At 48.2% G+C, this 9,804-nt stretch overlaps 1 protein-coding gene across 1 annotated transcript in view; it reads left to right on the top strand.

Annotated features, from left to right (window-relative positions):
- Positions 1–3,206: 3,206 nt before the first annotated feature.
- Positions 3,207–9,804, top strand: part of Lhx4 (LIM homeobox 4) — a 48,827-nt gene continuing 42,229 nt past the window's right edge. The window contains exon 1 of the mRNA XM_028761035.1: positions 3,207–3,401. The gene's annotated coding sequence lies outside the window, so the exon portion shown is untranslated. The remainder of the gene's footprint in view (positions 3,402–9,804) is intronic.

Raw genomic sequence — 9,804 nt, 5'->3', positions numbered from 1 at the left:
ACTTCTGGCACTCTAGGTGTCTGCATTTAGGCCAAAGGACCACCACCCATCCCTAGCCCATGCTGCGGAGAGAAGTCTTCAGAGGCTGGATGAGTGGGCTCAAAGACTCTAAGGTCACTTTCCAGTAGATAGAATCCTGGAAGAAGAAGAACAGATCCATGAGACATTATTCCTGATTCTGACTTCAGGAAATGGCCAGGAGTTCGAAGGTAGGGAGGGAAGGAAGGAAGGAAGGAAGGGAGGGAGGGAGGGAGGGAGGGAGGGAGGGAGGGAGGGAGGAAGGAAGGCAGGCATACATCTTGACCTGGGGCCTCGCTGAGAGCTTTGAGGCAGGACCCCTCCTGCTTACTTCCATCAGGATCTAAAGCAGAAAGCCTGCGCCTCAGTTTTTCTGCATTATTTTCTGAGGTTTCTTGTCTTTGTAGCTCTCGTCACAGGAGACCATGTGGCGAATGAAATGAAGTCCATAGAGTGTCACAGGGAGAGCAGGAAGTATATAAAAAGCCAGAGAGCATTACAGATGAGAGGTTAAGAGGGACCCTGACAGCGCCACAACTGTGACTCTCTAGCCAGCTGACTGCCCCAATAACTAATCCCATAACCTAGCCAGGGCTGACAGATCCCCATCAGCTACTCCCTGGAGCAAATGCCACTTCCTCAGCCTCACAGACCCAGGAGGATATGCTTGGATTGTTCCTTACTCTTGAGCTGCAGTGGAGGGGTATTTATCCATTTATTTACCTCCTTCATTCACATAACAAATACTTACAAAGAAGCCATAATATGCTGGACTGTGTGCTTGGAGCTGGGAAGAGAACAGTGAGCAAGACTAGTTCTTTGCAGTAAGGAGAGAGTCCCAGAGCTGGACAGTACAGTGGCTGACGGTAGAGTATCTGAGGATGGGCAGAGCTCCACAATCTCACGCTGACCCAAGAGGCAGAGACTGAGGCAGCGGCTGCCTGGTTGAATGTCTGCCCGGTGCTGCAGGACTGAGCACTTTGAGAAGTGAAGCTAAGAGGACTCCACAGTTCTCAAGACCTCAAAGTCACTCAGTGTGGCCCTTGTGAGTGAGTGATTAGGATAAGATAGAAGTACCCGGGGCTGGAGAGATGGCTCAGTGGTTAAGAGCACCATACTGCTCTTCCAGAGGTCCTGAGTTCAATTCCCAGCAATCACAAACGTCTGTAACAAGGTCTGGTGCCCTCTTCTGGTGTGTCTGAAGAGAGCAATGGTGATATACTCATATGCATAAAATAAATAAGTAAATCCTAAAAAAAAAAAAAAAGATAGAAGTACCCAAGGCCTATCAAGGAAATGTTCTTGCCTGCTGAATGAACCCCAGGAGGAGAGCTGGCATCTTTCTAGTGGGGAGGGGAGGTCATAAAGAGAGGGTGCACCTGGGGAATAAAGAGTCCAGATCCTGCAAGAGTGGAGCACCCTTCACTGGTTGTGTACCAGGTTTTCTACCCCATTGGCCAGTTCCCAGGACTCACAGGACCTCCAGATGGGAAACCTACATCCCAACAGCTGAGCACAGGTCTGTGATGGGGAAGGGGACAGCATCCCCTTCACTCCATGAGCTGAGGGAGAAGAACAGGACAGACCTGGGATTCTCTCTTTGGACTAAAGCTTGGAAATCAACAACCTGCAGACTGGGGACACCCTTGTCCAACATGACATACATACCTTCTCTCTTCCTCAGAACCTTCTTCTCCTGACAACCCATCCTCGCCCAGAACACTAATCCCTGGTGTTTTGGTTAAATGTAACTATCTTGGCAAACAAATACTTGTTATAATCTTTGGTTTGAAGGTTAAGCTCACTTAGAGCTAAAATTTTATGCCTTTGGGATACATGGGTGGCCTTAGGAGAGCCCCATCCCCAACCAAATGTAGCTAGTCAGAAACAAGCTTTTATATTTTAAAAAATATTTTACTGTTATTATTTTTATTATGTATAACATGAACATGTGAGTGCTGGCACCATCAAAGGCCAGAGGCATCAAATCCCCCTGCAGCTGGAGTGGCAGGGGTTGTGAGCTGCCAGCTGTGTGTACTGGAACTTGACTCAGGTCCTATAAAATGTGGTCTTAAAGCCCAAGACTTTTCTCCAGCCCAAGACGATGCTTTATGTATCTTATATAGGCTTAGAACTCATTGTATGTTGTGTGTGCTTGTTTCTTTGTGTTCTAGAGCTGGGAGCTGGTCTCCTCAGAACGCACTGTAGATGTAACGTGAAGTTTTGCTAAAGCAGATTTTATAGCCAGAAACTCAAAGAACACCAAGCAAGATTCTCTCACTAGTCGGTATAGACAGGAGGTGCTCTCTCTTCATGAGACAGAGTCCAACCTCAGGAGCCCTAGGGAACAGAGGTGTGGAAGTGACTTCAGCTCTGGACTCTTCTACCAAATCACAGACTGAGAGGAAGAGCCTGTGCATGCAGCCAACACTCAATTGTTACTAACCCAGAGTTTGTGTAACCCTTGTATGGGAAAGAAATTTTACAACAAACCACAAGGTGTATGGTGTTATCGTAAAGCTTATTTTAGAGACATATTCATTTTACCCGCAGATGTTATAGCCCACTAATTAATTCACCACTATATTTGATATTCTCCATTCACTAGCTTCACGGTCCTCCTCATTGGCTCCTTAGTTCTCGTTCCTCCTGACTGGGATCCTGCCTCGTACCCACCTCCTCCTTTTTATCTCTGCTGCCACCAGTGGGCTTTCTCCATCTTTCTATCTCTAGAGTCTCCCCAGCAACCTTTGACCTCCCTGGTCCCTGTTGGAAACCCACCCTGGATCCCCTCTGATGTGCCTGTCATTGTGTGTGCTCCATGACACCCACCAGGGAGTGTTCTAGAACAGTGCTCCCTCACATCACACTTCCTACAAAAAGGTCCTGAGTGCTGAGGGAAGACGCGCACAGGGCAGGCTGGGGCACCGAGAGAAGGATGGCTGGGCCCCCAGAGGCCTCCCACCTGGCTTCCCTGGCAGAGGGACAGAGCTGGCCCGGCTCTGGGTGGAGGTGCTGGGGCTAGCTAATCACCTAAATGGACACAGGCTGTTGAGAGACAGGCTCTATTCCCTAATAGAATTTGCCCTCAAGTGCAATTTAATTTTCTCTGAGATGGTCTCCAACCCCTCAGCTACCCTCCCCCTAAGCAGACCAGGCTTTCCCAGCCTACCAGGGGGAGCAGAGAGCCTTCTACCAGAGAAAGAGGAGAAGGCCTCCTCTGTGCTCTGTGCTGATACTTGGAGCACCCCCACCATCCCTCCCTGGATGGGGACCCCACTCTCCTCTCCTGACTCTGGCTTCCCTCCACAGCAGGGAGAACAGCTGCTCCCATCAGGCCCCCCAGTCCACGCCATGGAGACAGATCCTTCCCCTGACCTCTGGTAAGTTCACTGGGTCCAGATTTCCCTTTGTCCTGCTTAGTGAGAAAGGCTTAGTGAGAAAGATCACAATGGGCAGGAAGGGGTGTGGAAGACTTGGAGGTGGGGGGTGTGTGACTCATTCATCCTCAGTGGAGGGGACAAAGATCATCTCAGAGATCTGTGGTTTGGGATACCACCCAGCTGCCCAGAGCCCTGGGGGTGTGCTGCTCACCAGTGCTGCTCTTGGGACTGGCTGACCCTAAGGCAAAACCCCGGCCCCTGACCTTACTGCAGCCTCACCTTGAAGCCTCACTCTCCGTCTCTAGGAATCGTGGAAGCTGTGGAAACCACAGCTTGGGCATGTATGGGGTCATCTTCAGAAGTCTCTTCCTTCTCTTCAGACCCCCTTCGTAGCCACACCTCCTGGGTATCAAGAGTATAGAGAGGTCTGGGCAGGTTCCCACTGGCCTGAACCCCCTAGTCAAGACAGGGATGGGGCCCAGGGCCTCAAGAGAAACCCAGAGGTTGATTCAAACTGTGAGAGGAGGGTGGAGTCCTGGGGTTAGCCTCGGGGGAGGGTTCAGGGAAGCAGGGTGCTACGCCCTCCTCTCAGGCAATCCCTCGAGGGTGCTCTTTATCTGGTAGCTCTGGCGTGAGAGCACTGGAATTCCTACTTCTTTGCTGTCAAAGCCTTGAAAAGAGCAGGGGGTGGGACTGAAGATGACAGAATGGATGGGTAGTGGGTCAGGGTCAACAGCAAAGGGGAGACAGTCATTCCTCAGGCCGGCCACCTGCTCAGGGCTCAGGGCTCAGCGATCGGCAGTGTGTGCAGCTGAGGTCTCTTGTGTAGGGCCCACTGTTCCTCGGGTTATATTTGTGAGCATCTTCCCCTTCATCTGTCCCAGCGAATGCTTAATTAGTTCCTTCCTGATGGCCAGAAGCTGGGCTAAATGCTAAGAGGAGAGGGACTGCTCTGTGCCTCTATATGAGTTGAGTGTTCATGTGCATGCACAATCTCACAAAAGTCAGAGAGCCCTAGAAGAGGCATGGCATTTCGCATTCCCTATCAGCCATGCTAGAACAAGAAACAAATGAAACTAATGTCGATACGGGATGTTATTTAACACAATGTATCCAAAATCATTGCAACACGTAAAGTTAAAAAATCTTAACGAACTGTTCCTTACTCTTTTCTATGTGTTAAGCACCCAGAATCTGATGCATCTCTTATGTATAGCACATCTCTATTCTGACCATGTGCCCTGTGGTCACATGTGGTCAGTGGCCACTATACAGCACAGCAGAATCCTCAGGGGGGATGCACTCAGTGAGGCTCAGGGGCCAGCAGCCCCAGCAGCCCCCAGCAAGCCAATAGAAAGGCAGAATAACAGACATCACACCTACCAAGCCAGAATCGATAGTATTTAAACAACCCCCCATGTGATTACAAGCCTAGGGATGTCTAAAGGGCCAGAGGTGTGGGACCCTAGAAAGTTCTCATACAGGATCATGTATGATTTCCCCCCACACACAACAACTAGGAGACTTATCTGAGTACCAGCATTCATGTTTAAGCACAGGAAAGCAGACTTAGAGAATTTAACTCCCTATAGCCATAAAACAGATATGAATGAACCAGGATTAATGCCCTCTCCCTACCGCTACCCTCAAATGTTTAGCCTTTTCTCCTTGATTGCCCAGAGTTACAATTAGTCCCATCTCCTGTTCCCTTTTTTGATGGCTGATTTTTCAAGCAAACAGGTTAATAAGCAAGAACAAGCTCCTCATAGCAAGCCAGTCTCATGCAAAAAGATGGCCAAGCCATGAGACCTGCTGTGTTCCCTGTCCTCAGACAGCAGAGACAGATGGCATTTGTCCATTGGGTGCTTGGTGCTAACTGGTCTGCCTCCCTTTGTTGATGCTATAAGTTTGGAATGATGGCAATCCCATTGCACCAACAGGTAAGTAAAGGTTCACAGTGGTTGACCCTCCAGCAGTGAGCTAAGTTGGCACTGACCCTGAAGCGCATCAGGTTCCAGTGTCAGGAATCTAGTTTCTGTCTCACGTGCACGTCTCCTCCCATAGGCCTCCTGGGCTTTTTCCTGTTACCTCTGCATACATCAAACACTCCTACACTTCTTGGTTATAAGTCAGTTCCTGAGAGGAAACTGCTGAGTTAAGCTCCTCCAGTAAAAATCTTTCTCCAAGATGATGAAGGGGTTGTTTTATAGATTAGCTTTGACACCTGCAGTTATTTCAAATGCAGCCAGGCTGGGCCTTCTCCCCTCTTTATCCCCATGAGCAGTGTCCTCTCAATGAGCGGACGAAATGAATCAGACCCTTAGAAACTCTGGGACTGAGCCTAGGATCTCAGAAGAGCCTGCTCGGTCCTCTTGAATTTCAGTCTCCTTTAGAAAGAGACTACTGCTACTCCATGGGGGAAAGGCAAGGAAGGAGTTGTGAGGGCTTTTACTAAATTGGTTCCTTGAGTTGATCTTTTGAGTTCAGGAGTCTCTGAGTTCAAGAGGTTGACGAGGGAGACGGGGACAGGTGGAAGGCTTAGCAAAAGGCATCTGGAATCCCAAATTGTTCTTTAAATAAGCATGGGGACAGACTGACTTAGAAACACACGACAGAGAAAGCAGTTGCAAGGGGATATAGGTACATCAGGCCTGAAAGATGCTGACAAAGCGCCAGCTGTATTTTTCTCATACCCTTTAGACAGAACCAAGGCAAGGTGGCCTTTTCCATGCTGAGAGGGAGGTTCCCCACGACAGTGAAAAAGGTTACCCACAGAGAAATCTGGGCTTGCTGACCACAAGAGGAATGGAAAGAACAAATCTCTACCTCTAAGAGGAAAAGACAAAGAATGCCCATGACCATGGGCTCAACTCTAAGATCTCCCAGATTCAAATCTTCAGTCAAGAACATACAGGGCAGGGCTAGGGATACAAATCAGTTGACAGAGTGCTTACCTAGCATGCACAAATCCCCAACATTGAATAAGCTATGTGTAGTGACACACATCTTAATCTCTGCACTTGGGAGGTGGAGGCAGCAGGATCACAAGTTCAAGGTCACCCTCAGCAACATAGCAAGTTCCAAGACAGCCCTGTATACATGAGAACCTGTTTTAAAAATTTAAAAATCCAGGAGAATTTCTAGTATCCAGTTGTGATACTGACATTTCTAGAGGTGCTCCCTCAGAGCTCTGGGTAACCATGCAAGGAGAGTTCTATTATTCTCAATTAGCCAATGAAAAATCAAAAAAAGCCAGGAACTTTCCAGAAGCTGCCCCAAGGAGGAGAATACTCAAATTGAGATTTGAATGTTCATAACCACAGCCTGTTACTGAATCCAGTTCTGATTACGTCTGAGGCAAAGAAGGCAGATGCCTCCGGAGGACTCTGCTGGCTGTACTTCACAGGTATACTGTGAAAGTACACTACGGCTTCAGCACCCCAAGTCATTGCTTCCCAGGGCCAAACATCGAACTGGCAGATAGTAGGTGCCTGGTGAGTGCAGGAGTGAATGATCTAGGCACTCTCAATTTCTGAATGATATAAAGATCATTAATTCTGACAGAAGAACAAGGTCAATCCCTAGATTCGCTTCCCAGCTCCTACCTGTACTTGATCCATGGGGTAAGATGGCGGCACAGATGGCTCTTAGAGGCTTTGGCCTTTCTGATCCATGTATACTGCATGAATCCATGCCCAGGGAGAGCCTCAAAAGAGACTTATTTGGTAACACTGACTAGGTTAAAGCCTGTCTCCCTGGAGTACATACTGGCTCGCCACCTGTGCAACCTGAAGGATGTCCCTCTGTGCTCCGCTTCACTTGTCTGTAGGTCAAGGATGTTAATAGACCTGGTAATATCTGTGGAGATTAAGTAAGCAACACAGAGGGGCATTCTGAATAGCATTGCTAATAAGTGCCACTTGCCTGAGTCCTCTAAGAATCTTAGTGTCCTTGTTCTGTTGCTCTGTCACTTACTAAAACTGCAATGTTCAAGTACAGGACTGTGTCTTTTCCATGTCCCTTAAGTTGCTTTGTCAAGGACATGGGGCAGGTTTATGGAGCAGGGATGGCCTTCTGCTGAGCATCCTGGCTGAGAGATCCCTCTGAGGTTCTGGGAAGAAGGAGACAAATGACAAAGTGGTGGGTCCACAAAAGGGGCCAGTGACAAATGACTGGAAGGACTGGGTGGACAGATGCAGAAGAGCAAAGGCCCCTGTCCTTTTATTGGAGAACTCCTCACAGCTCCCTGAACAAGACAGACACTCCCCAGGGGCTGGGAGGAGGGCTGGTCTCCCTGGGTCTCTCTGCCGGGATGAGTAATATGGACCGGGGCAGAGGGTCTATATCAATCTAGTCCTACAGAAAAATGAATGAAAATTGAATTCCCTGAGGAGAATCGGGGAGCTGTTATCCAGACAGAGATAAATCAGAGGATGCCACAAAGCCTGGAGAGCTGGGTTTGTAACAGCATCGGAATAATTAAGGAAACAGTTTCAAAATGCAAATGATGGAAGTGCAGAGGAGGAGGGGACGATTAGAGACAGGGAGCAGTAGAAAAGGGGGCTTGGATTCCTAGCTTTGGAGGGCGAGCTTGCTCACACCACAAAACTCCTAGAATGTAAGGGTTACAAGACCCAAGTCTGCGAGAGTTGGAAGAGCACCACATTGGGAGTCAAAAGGCTGGATTTAATTTCCAGTTGGCTCTGCAGTTTATTAGCTGTGTGACCTCAGGCAAACCACTTAACCTCTCTGATTCCTGATAATCATACCCAAGTCCAAGCGTAACGTTGAAGATCAAATGAGATAAACCACATGGAGGGCCTTAGTAAAATGTAAGTGGTAGACAAATCGCAAGCTATCATCATGCTCCTAAATTGGATTTCGCCCCCTTGGAGTCCGATCCACTAACATGTCAGATGTGGTTCCCAGAAATGTCTAGAAAGTACTAGATTCTGTGGCCTGGCTATTGACCAACTTCTCTGACAGACCCAAGGAAAGTCATATCACTACTGCCTGTCTCCTGGTGTCTACCTTCTAGAAGGTTCTTTCCCAAAGATAGGATCTGAGGGTAACTGGCCCTAAGGAGTGTTGTTCATGAGAGACCTTCCAACCTGGCGCTTGGTGAGGAAAGGCAACTGAATCAAGGGGAGGCCTAAATTCTGAGTCCTATCCAGGGTTTTCTGGACCATCCTTCATCCTGGGTCTCTGTAGGAATTGACCATTCTCTTTCTGCTCAGCGCCTCTTAGCCTGTCTGTCCATCCTCCAACTCCCACTTCTTGCTGTGGTGAGTGGGCAGGTGGAAGTACTTACCATGGGGCTTGGTACAGTTACAAACTCTCAGTAAACACCAGTTGCTCTTGGTGTTGCCTTCCGCACCAGACACTAACCAGTTTAAGGAACACTTTTAACTAAGGTTTCCCTACTGGCAAATACAAAAGCAAAGGCCTCCAGAGGGAAGTGAAATGTAATAACCCTGAGAATAACACACAGCTCCCTCAGGACAAATGCCGAGGGAAAGAATTGGTTGGAGTATATCATGGGTCGATTTGGGGGTGCCATGGCATTGGGAGGCTGTGGCTCACAGGTTCAAGAACTAAAGGCAGGGATCTTCTGTCAAGGGACGGATGTGACAATGGCATTCCCTACATCAGCACTGGGACAACTTCATCCTACCCTTGTCATATTGTCTCTACTTGGTGACTGGCCAGTACCCTGCAAAGACAAGCAGGCAGCACCCAGCCAGGTTATACCAGAGGGGACAAGAGGTGCAGAGGATGATACAAAAATACTATTTCATTTTTTAATTTATTATTTATTTGTTTGTTTGTTTGTTTGATTTTCAAAACAGGGTTCATCTATGTAGCCTCGGCTATCCTGGAACTCAGTCTAGACCAGGCTGGCCTTGAACCCAGAGGTTTACTTGCCTCTGCCTGAGTCCTGGGATTAAAGGCATGTGCCACCACTGTCCAGATTAAAGTATAATTTTAGATTATAAAGTAATTACTCAGAAGATTGAAAGCAGAAGCGTTTTCACAAGTTTGAGGCTAGTCTGAGATAGGGTATGCATTAGACCAACTTGGCCTGCAAAGTAAGACACAGTCACAGATCAGGGTGGGGTAGGGTGAGGGTGGACTGAAGAGCGATATTATATACCTATAATTGCAGCACTTGGAAGGTGGAGAGCCAGGAGAATCAGGAATGCAAGGCCATTTTTGGCTACATAGTAAGAGCAAGGTAGCTGGGCGGTGGTGGCGCATGCCTTTAATCCCAGCACTTGGGAGGCAGAGGCAGGCGGATTTCTGAGTCGAGGCCAGCCTGGTCTACAGAGTGAGTTCCAGGACAGCCAGGACTATATAGAGAAACCCTGTCTCGAAAAACCAAAAAAAAAAAAAAAAAAAAAAA

Source organism: Grammomys surdaster, unplaced genomic scaffold, assembly GCF_004785775.1.
Source record: "Grammomys surdaster isolate TR1022 unplaced genomic scaffold, NIH_TR_1.0 130, whole genome shotgun sequence".
NCBI lineage: Eukaryota > Metazoa > Chordata > Mammalia > Rodentia > Muridae > Grammomys > Grammomys surdaster.
Note: the sequence above shows the minus strand (reverse complement) of the source record. Positions and strands in the feature narration are given on the sequence as shown.